The following is a 16,671-nucleotide window of genomic DNA, read 5'->3' on the forward strand; positions in this document are numbered from 1 at the left end:
AGTTGCAGCATCCGAGCAGCTTTCAACGCCTGACTTCAGGGACGAGTTATGAAACTCGATGGGTGAAAGGAGAAACAGTTTTGTGTGTGTTTGACCCCTGCTGAGGTTCAACCTCTTCACCCCAGAGAAACCCAGCTACGTAAACACCCACGCTAAAGTGAAGAGAAGCAGAATCACACAGGCAGCTCAAACATGCCATGCTTCACTGATATCTAGGTGTGTGTGTGACATTTGGTTTGGATGGTTCGGACTTTCGGACCAATTACTGGGAGTTCCGGCAGGCTGTCGTCGGAACCGGAAAAAGGAAACACAACACAAGAATATGAGGTGGCACACGGGGGGAGAGGAGCAGACAGACCAAATGTCCGACAACTTTATAAAGAGTCAGTCGGACAAAACTAACAAAAATTCCGAGGAACATTTTTTTTTAATTCTGGGAAAATTCTCTGAGAGGATGAAAACTAACTGGATCAAATTTTAACAAAAATCAAGAAGCACGGTTCAGACCTTTCAGGTGTGAAAAGGCCCTGAATCTGGCTCGCTCCGGGACAAAAATTCCTGGGACTAAGAGACTACTGTTCAAGGAACTAGGGCTGTGTATTGGCAAGAATCTGATGATACGATACGTATCATGATACAGGGGTTACAATTCAATGATTTTTTAAATAATTTTTTGGGAAAACAGTCATAGTATAAAGAACACAACAGCATATGCATACAATCTGAGTAAAAACAAGTTTACTTTTTAATGCAATCACAACGTTGGGATCTGCATTTGCATTTATCACAGTCTCTGTAACGTCCAACATCACAGCAATACTTTTCAGAGGACGCATACACTGACAGGGCTCATTTCTTTACAAATGAAATTAAGTATTGAGTTAATCTTTGCATGTAAACTATTAATTAAGAATCTATAGTGTTTTTGAGAATCAATATAGTTTCACAAAACATAATATTGCAATATTTGATTTTTTTTTTTTTTATATTTTCTTACACCCCTACAAGGAACTAAAAGGTCCCTTTGGCCTACTGTTGTCTGCGTTTCCACCGCGGTCTAAAGACCGGCAAAAACTAGGCAAATTAGTCCGCTGACGTACATGAAGCAACATGACATGAGACGAGGGCTGCTGGTGTTCAGTGTGCCAGCTAGAAACATGCTCTCCCCTCATCCTAAATCGATACTAGAGTATTTCTTTGTTTATGAATGAAGCGGTACACGAGTTGAAGCTGTTGAAGCAGCGGCATCATCCCTGCAAACTCCATCCCGAAAGTTCCAGTACTTTCAGAAAGTACTACACCCCGACCAGGGCCTTTTGGGGGGTAAAAAGGCCTCATAAGATGTCCCCAGTACTTAATTTAGACCCTGGTCCCTTCGATGGATTCGCAATGAGTTCCTCAAAAGGTTCTTAGTTCCGGGGGGAAAGTTCCTGCGGTGGAAACGGGGCTCTTGTTGGCATTAAAACTTTACATAAATGCTAATACTTTACTTTAAAAATGACTCTACACAAACTCTAAAATGTTACGTATGACACGGTGAAAAGCTGCAGAATAAGCCAGTAAGTGATCCGTCGAGCTGAACTCAGATTGACTTGTATCTGATAAAACCTGCAGTGTTTTGTTGAAGGTGATGGTCGTCTCCATCAGACGTCTCTATATTTAGCTGAAGCTTTGCCACTGGGAAAACTCCTCCTCCTCCTCCTCCTCCTCCTACTCCTCCTCCTATCTGCTGTAAATTTTCCAGAACATTCCTCCCTCTCTCGTCTTCCCTCTTTCCTGGGAATGTTCCCCAGCTGTTTAACTCCTATCCTCCTTTCTCTCCCGCTCTGCTCTCTTTATCTTTTCACCTTCACCTCCTGGACCTCCTCCTCTTCTCTCATCGTTCGTCCCTTCATCAAAACTACATTGGTCGCGCCTCCTCCCAAGTAAACCTTGCATCATCCTCTTTTCTCCTCTTCGTCACCAGTGTTAATTTTGGCCCCTGATTTAGTTCTCCTTGTATCTCTCCTCCCACCCTTCCACCCTTCCACCACTCCCTTTCCTCCTCCCTCTGGACCACCTCCCACCTGGCTTTCCTCTCCCACACACATCTCCCTCCCTCCCTCCCTCCCTCCCTCCCTCCTCTCTCCCCTCCTTCATCCATCACTCCTTCCCTTCCTCACCTCCCTCCTCATCCCCGGGGCCTCGTGATGAAGTTTTTCTCCTCCTCCTTTCATCCAAACTCTGCCAGCTTAAAGTTTAAGCCTCAAATCTACAAAGGAGGGACGGAGAAGGTGGAGGTATAAAACCAAGCTGACTGCTTTCACGGTAAAAATCCCTGAAATATTTTCAGCAACACCGTTTGTTTTTTGGTTTCCTTTATTTTATTTTATTTTGAAACAACGCTTTGATTGATTTCAGTTGGAGTCAGACGTCAAAAACTTGTTTGATGATGTCAGTTGAGGAAATTTAAGGAGAAAGAGAAAAAGAAGATGAAAAGGGTGAGGGAATAGAGAGGAAGAAAGGAGACTGAGGAGGTTAAGAAAGAAGGGAGGGGGGAGAAACCGGAGTGGAAGAAAAGATGGACAGTTTAAGAGACGAGGAAAGGCGAATGAAGTGTGTGCGGGGAATAAAAGAGGACAGAAGTAAAATATTAAAGTAAAAAGGAGGAGAGGGGTGTAAAGTAAGGAGAGGAGGAGAGGAAGTGAAGGTGACTGAGGAAGGAAGGACAGAGGGAGGGAGAAATAAAGGTGTATGGGAAGAAGGGAGGGTCTGCAGTTGGAGAGGAGGACGAGAAAAAGGACGAGAGAAACACTGACGACTGGCCTCGTTTCTGAAAATACAACTCACAGCTCTCCGTCTTAAAGGGACGACACACCACATCTTCACTTCTATACATGTTGGTCAATGTAGTCTTCATCATTAAGCCCTGGTCTTTAACCACCTGTCAATCAAACCAGTGTGGGCGGGACTCTGACATCTACTTCCTTTGGATTATATCTGAAAGTTTTCAGTTAACTCTGAGTAAACCAGAAAGCCTGAATACGAATATATACTAATCAATAACGAAACATGACTCTTTTGCCGGCTGTTTTAAAAACTATATAAAATAATAGAAGTGGAGAAAAAAAAAACGATTCACCTATATCGCAATTTATTTATTTTTCACAATTTTGAAATAAATTTTTTAATGCCAGATTCAATATCTTTGCTTCATTTGAGTCTATGTGGAGGTAGAAAGAAGTTGAGGGAGGGAAATGTCTTTATTATTTGATTTTTGAGTTGCTGGAAAAAAGAAATAACTCCTGACAATAACTGATATATTTGACTTCAGGACATCTCTGACTACATACATGCTGAAAATCAAACATTTTTACTTTATTAATTTAAATATTTGAAGTAAAAAGTTAACAAAAATCCCAATATCGACCCACAATACTTGTAGAATCGCAATACTAAAAAAATCACAATACACATCGAATCGGCACCCAAGTACCGTGGTAGTATCGAATCGGGAGAGAGGTGTATCGTCCCAGTCCTACAAAATATCCCAAACTTTAAAATGCTCCTCGTGACTTGTATCACCACATGCAACATCGACATTACAAACTTTTCTGAGTTTTTTTCTTTCACAGGTTTTCTTTACCTATGAACCATTTAAGGGGCCTGACGGTGAATCTGAGGAAGTCACGAGATGATTTAAGGATAGAAAGAAAAAATAATTCTTTCACACAAAGCCGTCTTTCCTGGCTGACTATCAAAAAATAGATTGAACTTCTCACAAGTCATGTTCACATAACGACCTGTGATGAGGGGACAAAACAAGTAGAGCTTACTTCATTTTAAGGGCTCACAAGCCAAAAAGGTTTGGAGCCGGTGATTTAAAGGCACTGACGTACCAAGCCGAAGGTCGGCCGTCGCACGATTTCGGGGCATCTGTGAGCTTCTGTTGGTCTAGTTTTTGCACTGTGTCGGAGGCTTTTTGGCCAATTCAGCATTTTGAATCGGGCGCGGAGCCCATTGGCAAACAACCTAGTAGTGAAAGCCAATTGCTCATTCCATGGCAACATCAGCGGCCAGCAGCAGAGCTACGCCTCCGCCATTTTGGACTGAAAGCGACTAACGGACGCCAGTAAAACGTCCACCTACAAAGAGACGTTAAGCTAAATTATTTCTACCAAAATGGCCTGTGTTGAACATAATAAATATGCATACTATAACTATTTACTTACTTATTTATGCATTAAACTTGTTTGCCGGGCTGCTTCCCAGAGGAGCATAAAATGAACGATGGACGTGAAAGTGAGAAAAATCCAGCACACAGATTTTGAGAGCAATCTCAAACTTTTTCATGTCAAGGATCCAAAATAGACGTCCAATAGAGCACAGAGCATGGATGTAGAAGAGGGTCCAATAGAGCACAGAGCATGGATGTAGAAGAGGGTCCAATAGAGCACAGAGCATGGATGTAGAAGAGGGTCCAATAGACCACAGACCATGGATGTAGAAGAGGGTCCAACAGACCACAGAGCATGGATGTAGAAGAGGTTGTGTCCTGTGCTTTTGCCCTGCGTGTTAGTAAATAGCCTACAACTAACATTAAATAATGTTGATGTCATGCTACTAGTGCTACTAGCTACTGGCCGATAGCCGGTTGTTTGGGAACAGAGACATTAATACATCCACCACGGTACAGGCTGACAGCATACAGCCCATGGGTGTATTAGAAGATAATAAAAGTGATGAATTACAGCCAATATATCCATTATTACAGCCACATACAGCTAGCAGGAAGCTGGCAGAACCGGATATGTCATATGAGTGTGCAGGGCGGTGCTTCCCGTGGGTCTGATGCACATTCATTATGCAGAGGAAAATAACTCTGGATTCAGCTATTGGTACGTTTTACAACTGTTAGGACATAATGATTTAATGATTGTGAATGGATTAATCATTTAAGTAACCGTTAGCTTGTCTTGAATGTGAGGAGCTACCCTCCCTTGTGTTACGACTGTAAGCTGAACAGTTTTGGGTCGGACAAAACAATCAGAACTCAATAAAGGTTTATTTCCTGGGATGATGAATCCTCTTCCTCACTTTCCCCGCCTGGAGTCAAAGACTCCAAAGCTCCACTTAAAATATCTGTCTCCATCATGTCCTCTGCTGCACCGTGACTGGACAAAACGTGCTCAGCGGTTCTCTAGAGTCTGTTAACAAGGACATGGACTCCGTGTGTACACACAGGGGTGGATCAAAGACATTTTCTTTCTTTATGGTGTTTCTGATCACACGACTGCAGCTCCCGACAATGAAACAACAGGACCCCCGTCCCGTCCTCTCTCAGCAAACAACCAGCCGTCTGGGACACACACACACTGTCAACAGTGTTCTGCACTAATTAATACGTGCACGACACACTCACAGAAGTGTTTACAAGAGGGTGGAACGAGCTCCAAAGAGAAAGAATTAGGATGCAAGGCTCGACTACGGAGACAGATTCAACAACTGTTTGAGCCAGGATCAGGACTGAGGGAAACTTCCAGGAAAGGGCTAGCTAAATTATAACAACAACAACAACAACAACAACAACAACAGGAATGGGTTTAGTTTAACACTAGTGCCAATATGAAACCTTACTTGAAGAAATACAAACAGATTTTTTAACAAAACTAAATCTTTTAACAAAACAAAAAGGCCAAAATGCTCAAATGTTAAATGTCATCTCAACAGAAGCAGCTGTAAGAACTTTGTCCAAACCTGGTGCCTTAATGAATTAAATCAGAAACTACTGTATGTGATCAAAGAATGAATCAACAAGATTACCAATCTGACCAGACATTTGATACCAGCTGTCAGTTATTGACAGTAGGGCTGACAAAGTTAACGCAAATTTGTTTTAAACCTATTAATTTCTTCAACACATTGACGCAACTTGCGATTTCAAGGTTGTAGTTTTAAAGCAAGAGTGATGGATTCCTAGAAAACCTAAGGAATCTATCGGTACCAACCAAGTTATACTAGCTTGTCGCTAAGGAGGTTAAATAACGCTCCAAACTTGCACTAAATTTTGGCGAGGAAAAACTGCTATGGCCATTTTAAAAAGGGGTCCCTTGACCTCTGACCTCCAGATATGTGAATGTAAATGGGTTCTATGGGTACCCACGAGTCTCCCCTTTACAGACATGCCCACTTTATGATAATCACATGCAGTTTGGGGACAAGTCATAGTCAAGTCAGCACACTGACACACTGACAGCTGTTGTTGTCTGTTGGGCTGCAGTTTGCCATGTTATGATTTGAGCATATTGTTTTGTTGCTAAATGCAGTACCTGTGAGGGTTTCTGGACAATATCTGGCATTGTTTTGTGTTGTTAATTGATTTCCAAAAATAAATATAGACATACATTTTTATAAAGCAGCATATTTGCCCACTCCCATGCTGATAAGAGTATTAAATACAGGGAGACAAATCTCCCTTTACGGTACATTTTGAACAGATGAAAAACGTGTGATTGATTTGTGATTAATCACAATTATCTAAGGAAAATCATGTGATTAAATATTTAAATTGATTGACAACCCTAGTTATTGACAACTGATACTCAGCCCAATTGATTGTCAATCAGCAGTTCAGCAGAGCCTTAATTGTCATCAGATGAACGTAACACTTTTTGTCTTAGCTTTAGCTTTTCTTGTTATTTTAGTATGTGCATGTACAGATTTTAGGCTGTAACTTCTGAGAATTTTGTTACGTAATCAGCACAAATCTGAAGTCCTCTGAGTGTTCCTTCGCAGCCTCCTCTCATTCAGAGAGCTGAAGAAAATGTGAAATGAGCAGTTCAGTTTGATATTAGCCGACGCTGCAGCAGAGCCGATGATTTACAGCTCAGATCTCCCTCTGCATCACGCTGGCCGGGCCAGGCCGGGCCGCGCCAGGCCGAGCCTGCTTCATCATCATCACCCCTACAGAGGTCTTAGTGAGGGAAAGAGAACGAGTCTGACTGAGAGCCAAAATGCACACAGCGGCGGCACCGCTCATGTCTCCTGCAGGAGCATCAAATCACTTAAAACGTCCCTGCAGATCATTCACGAGCAAAACGTCTTCATCAACATCAAACCTGCTGATGGAAACAGACAAACTCTCTGACTGGATTCAATTCATTCATTCAATTATTAGTTGTAGGCCAAAAAAACTACCAGCTTCAAATGAAACAACACTTAAAGTCAGAAGGACACCGGTCCAGAAAATATTTTTAAAAGATGCTGCGTACAGCACATTTTGTGTAACTCTATCAAAACCACATTTCCCAGAAACCCCACTGCGCCAAATTCTCTTTCCCATCTATTTCTGGCTTTGCTCCATTTCATTTAAAGAGAGCCTGTAAACACAAACAGCCGGTCTGTGTTCTGACAACGTCAGCGAACGCCACATGGAAAATAAACTAAACAGTTTTTAGAACACCATAATGTACAGGATTTAAAGGTGGTTGCTCTCGTTGTATAAAGCGGAAAGTTTGTCCAGCACAGGAAACGGCTGAGTCTGCTCAACGTTCGTATCCGAGACATGAATTCAATCATGTTCAGATCCAGAAAATATATGTATAATTCAGTCAACCAAATAGTTTAATCTGCTTCATTATGATAGTAAAAGCCGAGGTGTTAGGGAGCTCTGCTATGCATGCTGTAAAAAGGTCCCATATTGTAAAAAGTGAGATTCTCATGTATTATACATTATAAAGCAGGTTTAAGTGCTATATAAATACTGTTAAACTATCAAAACGCTCAATATACGGAGAAATACACACAGCCCGTATTCAGAAATTGTGCGTTTGAAACCAGCCGTTAGGATTTCTGTTCATTTGTGATGTCACAAATATACAATATTTAGACCATTACACGGTTTTAAAAGTAAACATTCTAAATATGTCCCGGTTTATTTCCTGTTGCAGTGTATGTAAATAACATCAGCTGACAGGAGGTAAACATGGACCCAAACTGTTGCCCAGCAACGCAATTCCATTGCAATTCCGTTGAAATGCACTAAAACGGAGCGTTTCAGACAGAGGGTAAATACAGGCATATTCAGGCAGACCATATGAGGAAAATTTAGTTTTTTTTTAACATTGCAGCATGTATGAACCTAAAAATGAGCACGATATGAGACCTATAAAAGCAGTTTAAAGCCTTTAGTACGGATATACTTTTAGCGATACCGGATCGGATATCGGGCCGATACTGACGCAAATAGCTGGATCGGATATCGGTGACAATGGGGCCGATCTATTCAATTAAATTCTATGTTTATATACATTACAGTATATACTGGAATTTTAATTCCTGTTTAAGTTTTGACCCATTTGTTGCTGCATTAAGAAGGTTTACATTTGAAATGTAATTCCTGTTCATTTTGCAGATTTTTTTATCAAGTTGCTGGTGAACGATTTATTAATTTAATACATATCACTCACATTTTATCTATGTATTCATTCGTTGCATTTTGTTTTACAAAGTCAGAAAACTGCTGTTTAAGTCAAGCCTTACACATAAAAGAATGATCCCAGTCACTTCCACACAATGAAGCAAACAGCTTATCAATTACACACTGGTATCGGATCGGTACTCGGTTATCGGCCGATACCCAAAGCCCAGGCATCGCTATTGGCATCTAGGGGTGTAAGAAACCATTTCTAAAAATCGAACATTGCAATATTATATTTTGTGATACTGTATCGATTCTCAATTTTTAATTATTAATATTTATTTCATTGGCAAAGAGATGCGCCCTCTTCGCCTTACTTATAGTATCGCAATATATTGAATCGTAAACCCCTGTATCATGATAAGTATCGTATCGCCAGATTCTTGCCAATACACAGCCCTGTATGGTATCTGGACTGAAAAAGTCAGATCGGTGCTTCCCCAGCCTTTAGTGTCTCCAGAGGGAAGTCCAATAAATGTCCTCAAGTGATGTCACTTGAGTCAGCGTCAGTTGAAAACTACAAGTTTGAAAAGTAAAAAAAAAAAACCTCTGGAGGTGTGGAGTTAGAAAGAAGTGATGTTACCAGACCTCTGTAGCCCGCTGCTCATCTCTGCTGCAGGCTAGAGCCTCCGGGCTACATAACCTATTACTAGCATAACACACCTTGATCTCAGAGCCAAATGTCTGCAGTCGAGGTGCATTATGGGTAATGTAGGCGTTTTGACAAGGAAGAAGAATGTGTGGACTAAAAAAGGCGACATCTTTGGTTCTTCCACAGCGATTTTGATAAAAACTTTAACACTAAATCTATAGAGTGCGCCTTTAAAGTGGTATCAAAACAAGTTTTGGAGTTTGCAACAAAACTCAGGTCCATCAACACTAAAAATGTCAAACAATACCCATAGTGGGAGTCATGTAAATATAATTATAGCTCTTTTCTAGTCTACCAACCACTCAGAGCGCTTCACACTACATGTCAGCATTCACCCATTCACACACACATTCATACACTGATGGCAGAGGCTGCCATAAAAAGTGCCAACCTGCCCATCAGGATCTAATCTAAATACTCAATCAGCCTGAATTTGGGGTTCAGTATCTTGCGCAAGGACACCGGAGAAGCCGGGGATCAAACCACGATCCTCCGATTAGTGGACCACAGCCGCCAAGCCGCGACAGCCGTTACTGTGACAGTAACATACCAGGAATATGTCATAATCATTTCATATGTCTATTTAAAAAATGTCTCGATGTACACAATTGGCAAAAATGTGTGATTCCCAGTGAAGCAGAATTGTGCAACTTTATTTTGAAATATTCAAAGGAAACTTAAATCTCGGATTCCAGAGTAACCTTTTGAGAAGTTTGTTCTAACCGGAAAGAGAAGATCTCATATAGTTAAACCAAGGATTTGGGGGTTGAATCATCGACCTCCAGTGTCCTTAAGGTCTGAATCCCCGACCTTTGACCTCCACTGTGGGGACAGGGCTTAAAATCCAACAATTTCACTGCAAACATAAATGGAGTTTAACATTTTTATCATCCAAATGACTTTTCTAAAAACTAGGGCGGTCAATGTTAACGCAAAGATTGTCGAAATTTGTTTTAACGCCACTGATTTCTTTATACATTAATGCAACTTGCAATTTGTAGGTTGTAGCGGGCGCTACATTTTGTCGAGGAAAAACTGGCATGGCTGTTTTCAAAGGGCTCCCTTAACTTATGACCTCCAGATATGTGAATGTAAATGGGTTCTATGGGTACCCACGAGTCTCCCCTTTACAGACATGCCCACTTTATGATAATCACATGCAGTTTGGTGCAAGTCATAGTCAAGTCATCACACTGACGCACTGACAGCTGTTGTTGTCTGTTGGGCTGCAGTTTGCCATGTTATGATTTGAGCATATTTCTATGCTAAATGCAGTACCTGTGAGGGTTTCTGGACAATATTTGTCATTGTTTTGTGTTGTTAATTGATTTCCAATAATAAATATATACATACATTAGCAGCATATTTGCCCACTCCCATGTTGATTAGAGTATTAAATACTTGACAAATCTCCCTTTAAGGTACATTTTGAACAGAAATGTGCAATAAATTTGTGATTAATCACAATTAACTATGGACAATCATGCGATTAAATATTTTAGTTGATTGACAGCCCTACTAAAAAACTGATTTACATTCAAAAGGATTATTTGATTGTAGTTTTACTGCAGTATATGTTGTGAAAGCAGCAGTGGAACATGACAACAGTTCGACACCTCACTGTGACATCTTAAAGACGTCAGACAACAAGTTGCCAAATGTTTCCCAGTTGCTGCATCAAAGAAATAAAGAGAGGGGTGGGGGAGGAAAGGGAGAAAGGATGATAAGAGAAAAACCTGAGGTGAGAAAGAAGATAAAGAGAAGACAAGTATAGAGGGAAAAAGGAGCGGGAGGAGCAGGATAGAAAGCAACAGTATGAGGGAAAGGAAGAAAAAGGAGAAGATAGAAGGAACAGAGGAGGAAGATTAGTTGGGGAAAGGGAGAGGAGAGAGAGGAAAGAAATGGAGAAGGGGAGGGAAGAGGGGGAGGAGAGAAAGCAGCAGTCCAGCCTGTATCTGATTACATAATTGTTCTACAGAATTTGAAACCGGGTATGCGCAAAAAAATTGTTTAAAAAAAAAGCCTCAAAGCAGTTTATACTGTCACTGAACAAATGCAGTGACCTTAAAATACACTTCAAATCTGCCAAATCACTGCAGGACTATCACTATCTAACACATACAGGAGATACAAGATATAAAAACTACCATAAACTGCACAAAGAATATAATAATGTTGTATTTACAACCACAGGGAGAGTCCAAAACCATTCATGGGTCATTTAAACTGACTAAAGCATAAAGATATACCACAGGATCTGAATAAATGTAGTGTTTGATGGCACAAATGCACTTTGAGGTCATCACAGGAGGGTTACAGTGACACCCAGAGAGAGACCAAATCCAGCAGAGAAGGTCACTGCAGAAATATTAGAGGAGCATTATGGGAATATTCTAGTGTTTTTGCTCATGGGGGCTTCTGAGGTCAGCAGAGGCGACCACGCCTGCACCATCATCTCCAACACCAACACCACCACCATCATCATCATCATCTCCATCAGGGAGAGAAGAAAACAAACCTCCATCAGTCCAGAGCAGGTAAAACCTGGAGAACTGCAGAATAGAGAGGAAGCTGCAGAGTTCACCAACAAAAACAACAACAAGCAGCAGCAGCTCTGGCGCACTAAAGCCAACACACACACACAAGTTCCACAGCACGGTGAAGCAGCGGAGGAGAGCAGAGAGGCGCAGCCGGGTGAAGAGGCTCGCAGCCCGGCTGTGTGTTTTTGTGCTGCTGCACCACAACGACGCTTCTGCTGCTTTGATTTGGAGGTTTGAACAACAATGAACCCGAGATAGTGAACCGCTATCCCGAGATACCAGCAGAGCGAGGGGGGACGCACATCCCCGCCACAGACACACAGACACACACAGTCGTCGTGGTGGATGTGCACACAATGAAACCAATCCGTGCAGCAGGGTTAAACCACACAGACCGGCTCCGGCTCGGACTGGTCGGGACCGGGTTCGCACTCACCTGTGAGGCCGAGAGAAGCGCAGTGGAGTCCCGCTCGGAGTGAAGGACGGACGCCGGACTGACTGCCGAGAGCTCGGAGCAAAAACAACGCAGGAGCAGAGAGTCCTCAAATCCACCAATCCCCCTCCTCCTCTTCCTCCTCCTCTTCCTCCTCTTCGTCACCCCGCCCCCCCCTGCCCGCTCTGCCGCTGCACGGCCCGGACTGCAGCGCCTGGTGGTGCGCTCGGTTCTGACACCCCGCAGCACCGGCGGGGAGGCGCTACACCGTGAACTGCATCTTGTTCTGATCTGAATCTTTTAAGTCTCTATTTTTTATTTTACAACTACATATATATATATATATTTATAATACTTTTTTCTTTTATTTAAAGGTCCCATATTGTAAAAAGTGAGATTTACAGGCCTTTTATATTATAAAGCAGGTTTAAGTGCTATAAAAATACTGTTAAACTATCAAAACGCTCAATATACGGAGAATATATATCTATATATAACTATCAATATATATATGTAGAAATACGCACAGCCCGTATTCAGAAATTGTGCGTTTGAAAAAAGCTGGATTTCTGTCCATTTGTGATGTCACAAATATACAATATTTAGACCATTACAGGGTTTTAAACATAAACATTCTAAATGTGTCCCAGTTTATTTCCTGTTGCAGTGTATGTAAATAACATCAGCTGACAGGAAGTAAATATGGACCCAAGCTGTTGCCTAGCAACGCAATTCCGTTGAAATGCGCTGAAATGGAGTGTTTCAGACAGAGGGTAAATTCAGGTATATTCAGGCAGACAGGATGAGGAAAATCAAGTTTTTTTTAGCATTACAGCATGTAAACATGTTGTAGTAGAAACACAAAATACACATATGAACTTGAAAATGAGCATGATATGGGACCTTTAAAGGACATAACTAGGGGGATCTGAAATGGGATTTAATATTAATAAGTATGTTTTCTTTAGTGTATAATCACATGAAAATAAGAATCGTTGTGTTTTCGTTACCTTAGAATGAGTCGTTTATATCTTCATCGGGAGCGGGCAAAGAACGTACAGTATATTGCCAAGAAGTGAAAGTCAATTGTTCGTTCCATTGCATCATCAGCGCCCAGCAGCAAAGCTATAAGCTTCCGCCGTTTTGGACTGAAAGCGACTACTGGACGCCCTAAAAAGTGCCGTACAAATGTAAAACTAAATTATTTCTTTCCTATTGTCATACTCTATCAAAATGGCCTGTGTTGCACTATCAAATATTATAAATATAATAAGCATTTTCTGTCCAAAAATGGCAAAACCAGAGTTTCATCTCTTTGCTTTTATACTCTTTAGAGCGGGTCCCCTCTCCACGGAGTCCGCCATGTTGCACCGCCATGTTTCTACAGTAGCCCAGAACGGATAAACCAAACACTGTTAACTTTTCCTGCTTGAGCCGGAGTTGATAACGTTGCCGCCGCTCTCTCTCTCTTGCTTCACCACTCACTTCCCAGGTATACACACACTCTACGCACTGGCTCTGCTCCAGATGGCTCTAGAGAGCGCCATTCAAGTTTTTGCGTCAGCCACCGTAGCTCTCCAACACGCTTGGCACACGTGAGAGGCTTCAGGTGGTTGCAATCTCCTCACCTCACCACTAAATACCATCAGATCCTACACACTGGACCTTTAAAGCTCTCTATTTTGTGTTTTGGAGTAAATCATTTTATTATATGGGCCTAGTAGTATTAATAGTCTAGTAGCTAACACAGTAATTCAGGGCTGCAAGTAATAATTATCTTCATTATTAATTCATCTATAAATTATTTTGTAGGTTATTGTTTATCTATAAAATATCAATCAAAATCAGAGAAACTTTATTGTCCATCACAAGGCCAAACAGATGTGTCTCTGCAGTGCACACTGTACACATGAAAACACAGAGAGAGTCAAAACATACAATCAAATCCTACTGAAGAACTCCTCATCATAACTAAAGACCTCATCACACAGCAGATTTGATCCAAAATTACTGCGATATGCAAAGGAGAAAAACACATAATCACACTGAAAAGGCCTTCAAAATTAAATGAATTCAGAAAAATCATTAATTTGTATTTTGTTGATTGACTCATTAAATTATAAATTTCATCACAAGGCAAAACCTCTTTAAATCTACTGTTTCTCCACGTGTTACCAGTATTGTTTCCATTTCTGCTGCTCCTCATATTTTACCTACATCACATCACAAAGATCTGTAATTAATAATAGGGTTATTGTGTTAAAGGTACAGTGTGTAGGATTTGGCGACATCTAGTGGTGTGGTTGCAGATTGCAACCAACTGAGTACTCCTCCGCTCACTCCTCCCTTTCCAAGACTGCGGTACCGTGAGCCACTGAGTGCAAAACAGTGATAACGCTGTTCACCTCTCTCAGAGGCCATCCATACCATAATAACACTGCTTTAGGAGCAAAAGATAGCAGACGGCGGCTGACGGTAACACGGTTTTGCACTCTGTGGCTCACGTTACTGCAGTTTCACAAGCGTGTTGTAGAACTTCGGTGGCCTTCAAGTAACATAAAAACGCGTTATGCTCCCTCTAGAGCCAGTGTTTGGTTTGTCCGTTCTGGGCTACTGTAGAAACGTAGCGGTGCAACATGGCGGACTCAGTGAAGAGGACCTGCTCCCTATGTAGATATGAAGGGCTCATTCTAAGCTAACGAAAACACAACGTTCCGTATTGTCAGGTGATTATACACTAATGAAACATAGTTCTGAATATTATATTCCATTTCTGCTAATAGATCCCCGTAAATGTTACACACTGTTCCTTTAACAAAGAACAACCAATATAAACAAAAATAACGTTAATTGTTTAAAAAGTCATGATTTGTGTATTTCTCCACTCAAAGGCTCAATCAACTGACATCATTTTTGTATGGTTTTCTTGATATATACCTTTTTCATACTTGTTTAAACACTTCCATGCCAATATGAACGGTTTGTGTTTAACTGCGTGGAATTTTTTGCTCTTTTGTAAAAGCAATTTGAGGTCAACTTATATGAAATATGTTTTAAAATTGAACCTGAATTTTAACAGGGAAAAATAAACTGTGTTCTGTAGTTTACAAAATGCTTACAAAATGTTTCTATCTTAGCGTATTCATTACACACTGTTCATACTGTTAATACTGTTCATACTGCTCATACTGCTTATGATTTAGGCTAGCATATTTCCTATTATATTATTCATATTACCTCTATACATATGTGCATTACTTACTGTTCTTTGCCCTTATGGATATATGCTAACTGCATTTTGTTTTCTCGGTACCTGTGACTCTGTGCAATGACAATAAAGTTGACTCCAGTGTGCAGTGTTTTATATTATAGATGACGTCATGGTGCATACAGGAGCTTATAGGTAACATTGCTTGTGGAAAAATAAGACTTAACTTGATCATTTTTCCTTGCTCTTACAGTCAATGAATAAAAGTAAAAGTGACAATGCATTTTTTTACGGTCCCCATTGGTTCTACTAGCTTGTCTCCACCCCTCACGGCTGCAGTGGGATATATATGAAGCGCTTCCAGCTCCCAGAGGCTGAGTGAGAGGCGGAGATTTAGCCAGCAGAGAAGAGGAGGGAGAGGGTCTGCAGAGAGTGAATGATGCCAAACAGACTAGGAAAAGTTGGGGATCAGAGAGTGGGATATAAAACAGAAAGCATATATAAAGAAAGGACTATTTACTGTTAGAAAAAACTATGTATTCTCATTTCACAGCTGTGGTGTTGAAATGTTTGAGTTTCCAGACACATTTCCCATCAGGCCCTACTGTGTGTCGGGGACATTGTAACGCTGACCCTTCTCTTATCTCCACATTTCAACCACCACATCCTCCCTGAGTCCAGCAGACAGCTGAGACTCAAACCCTGCGGCTCTCTGTCCTCTGTCCAAGCGCTCATCTTTAACAACCACCCACATGGATGAATCATCAGACATGAGCTCCATTTGTTCAGTCTCACATTGTTTGAGTTACCTTACATTGTCTGTAGTTAAAAAGGAAGGAGACTGTTTTGGTATAAATATCTTTGACCTTTTTAAACACAGATTTGGTGATTTGCAGGTCTATAGACTATGAAAGGCAAAATCTGCCAAAATCAAAAATAAATTAATAAATAAATGCCATTAAATGTAGAAAAAATATTTAAAATAAATATAGCTATTCATTAATTAATGTGACATAAATTGATATTTTAGTTGAAGAAATGTATAAAGAAAAGAATATATAAATTATTAAGTTTGGGGCAATAAATAAGGGGTGAAATGCAAAGGGAAAATTGTGCAGAAATAAATAAATAAATGCATAAATACATATTTAAAAATAAACAACGCTATGAATTGTGGGTAATTCCCTCAGGCAAAGTCAGCAGACATGCAAACTTACGGAAAGTGTTCATAAAGGGCTAAAAAATGTCTTTGAGAGAGCCCTCAAGAACTTCACGATTTGGCAGTCGGACAGCCCTAAACCCTCTCGGACTTTGCAGGAACGCGCCTCAAAGTCTGTGAGTCTGTTAGTGTAAACATTGGTATTGGGACCATGTCTAGCT

General features: G+C 40.9%; 1 protein-coding gene across 2 annotated transcripts in view; it reads right to left on the minus strand.

Moving 5' to 3' along the window:
* The window catches only part of LOC141773666 (spectrin beta chain, non-erythrocytic 1-like), a 149,520-nt gene extending 137,274 nt beyond the window's left edge, over positions 1-12,246 (minus strand). For both annotated transcript variants that reach the window (XM_074645578.1, XM_074645577.1), the window contains exon 1: positions 12,087-12,246. The gene's annotated coding sequence lies outside the window, so the exon portion shown is untranslated. The remainder of the gene's footprint in view (positions 1-12,086) is intronic.
* Between the last annotated feature and the right edge of the window lie 4,425 nt (positions 12,247-16,671).

This window comes from Sebastes fasciatus, chromosome 9 (genome assembly GCF_043250625.1).
Source record: "Sebastes fasciatus isolate fSebFas1 chromosome 9, fSebFas1.pri, whole genome shotgun sequence".
Classification (NCBI taxonomy): Eukaryota; Metazoa; Chordata; class Actinopteri; order Perciformes; family Sebastidae; genus Sebastes; species Sebastes fasciatus.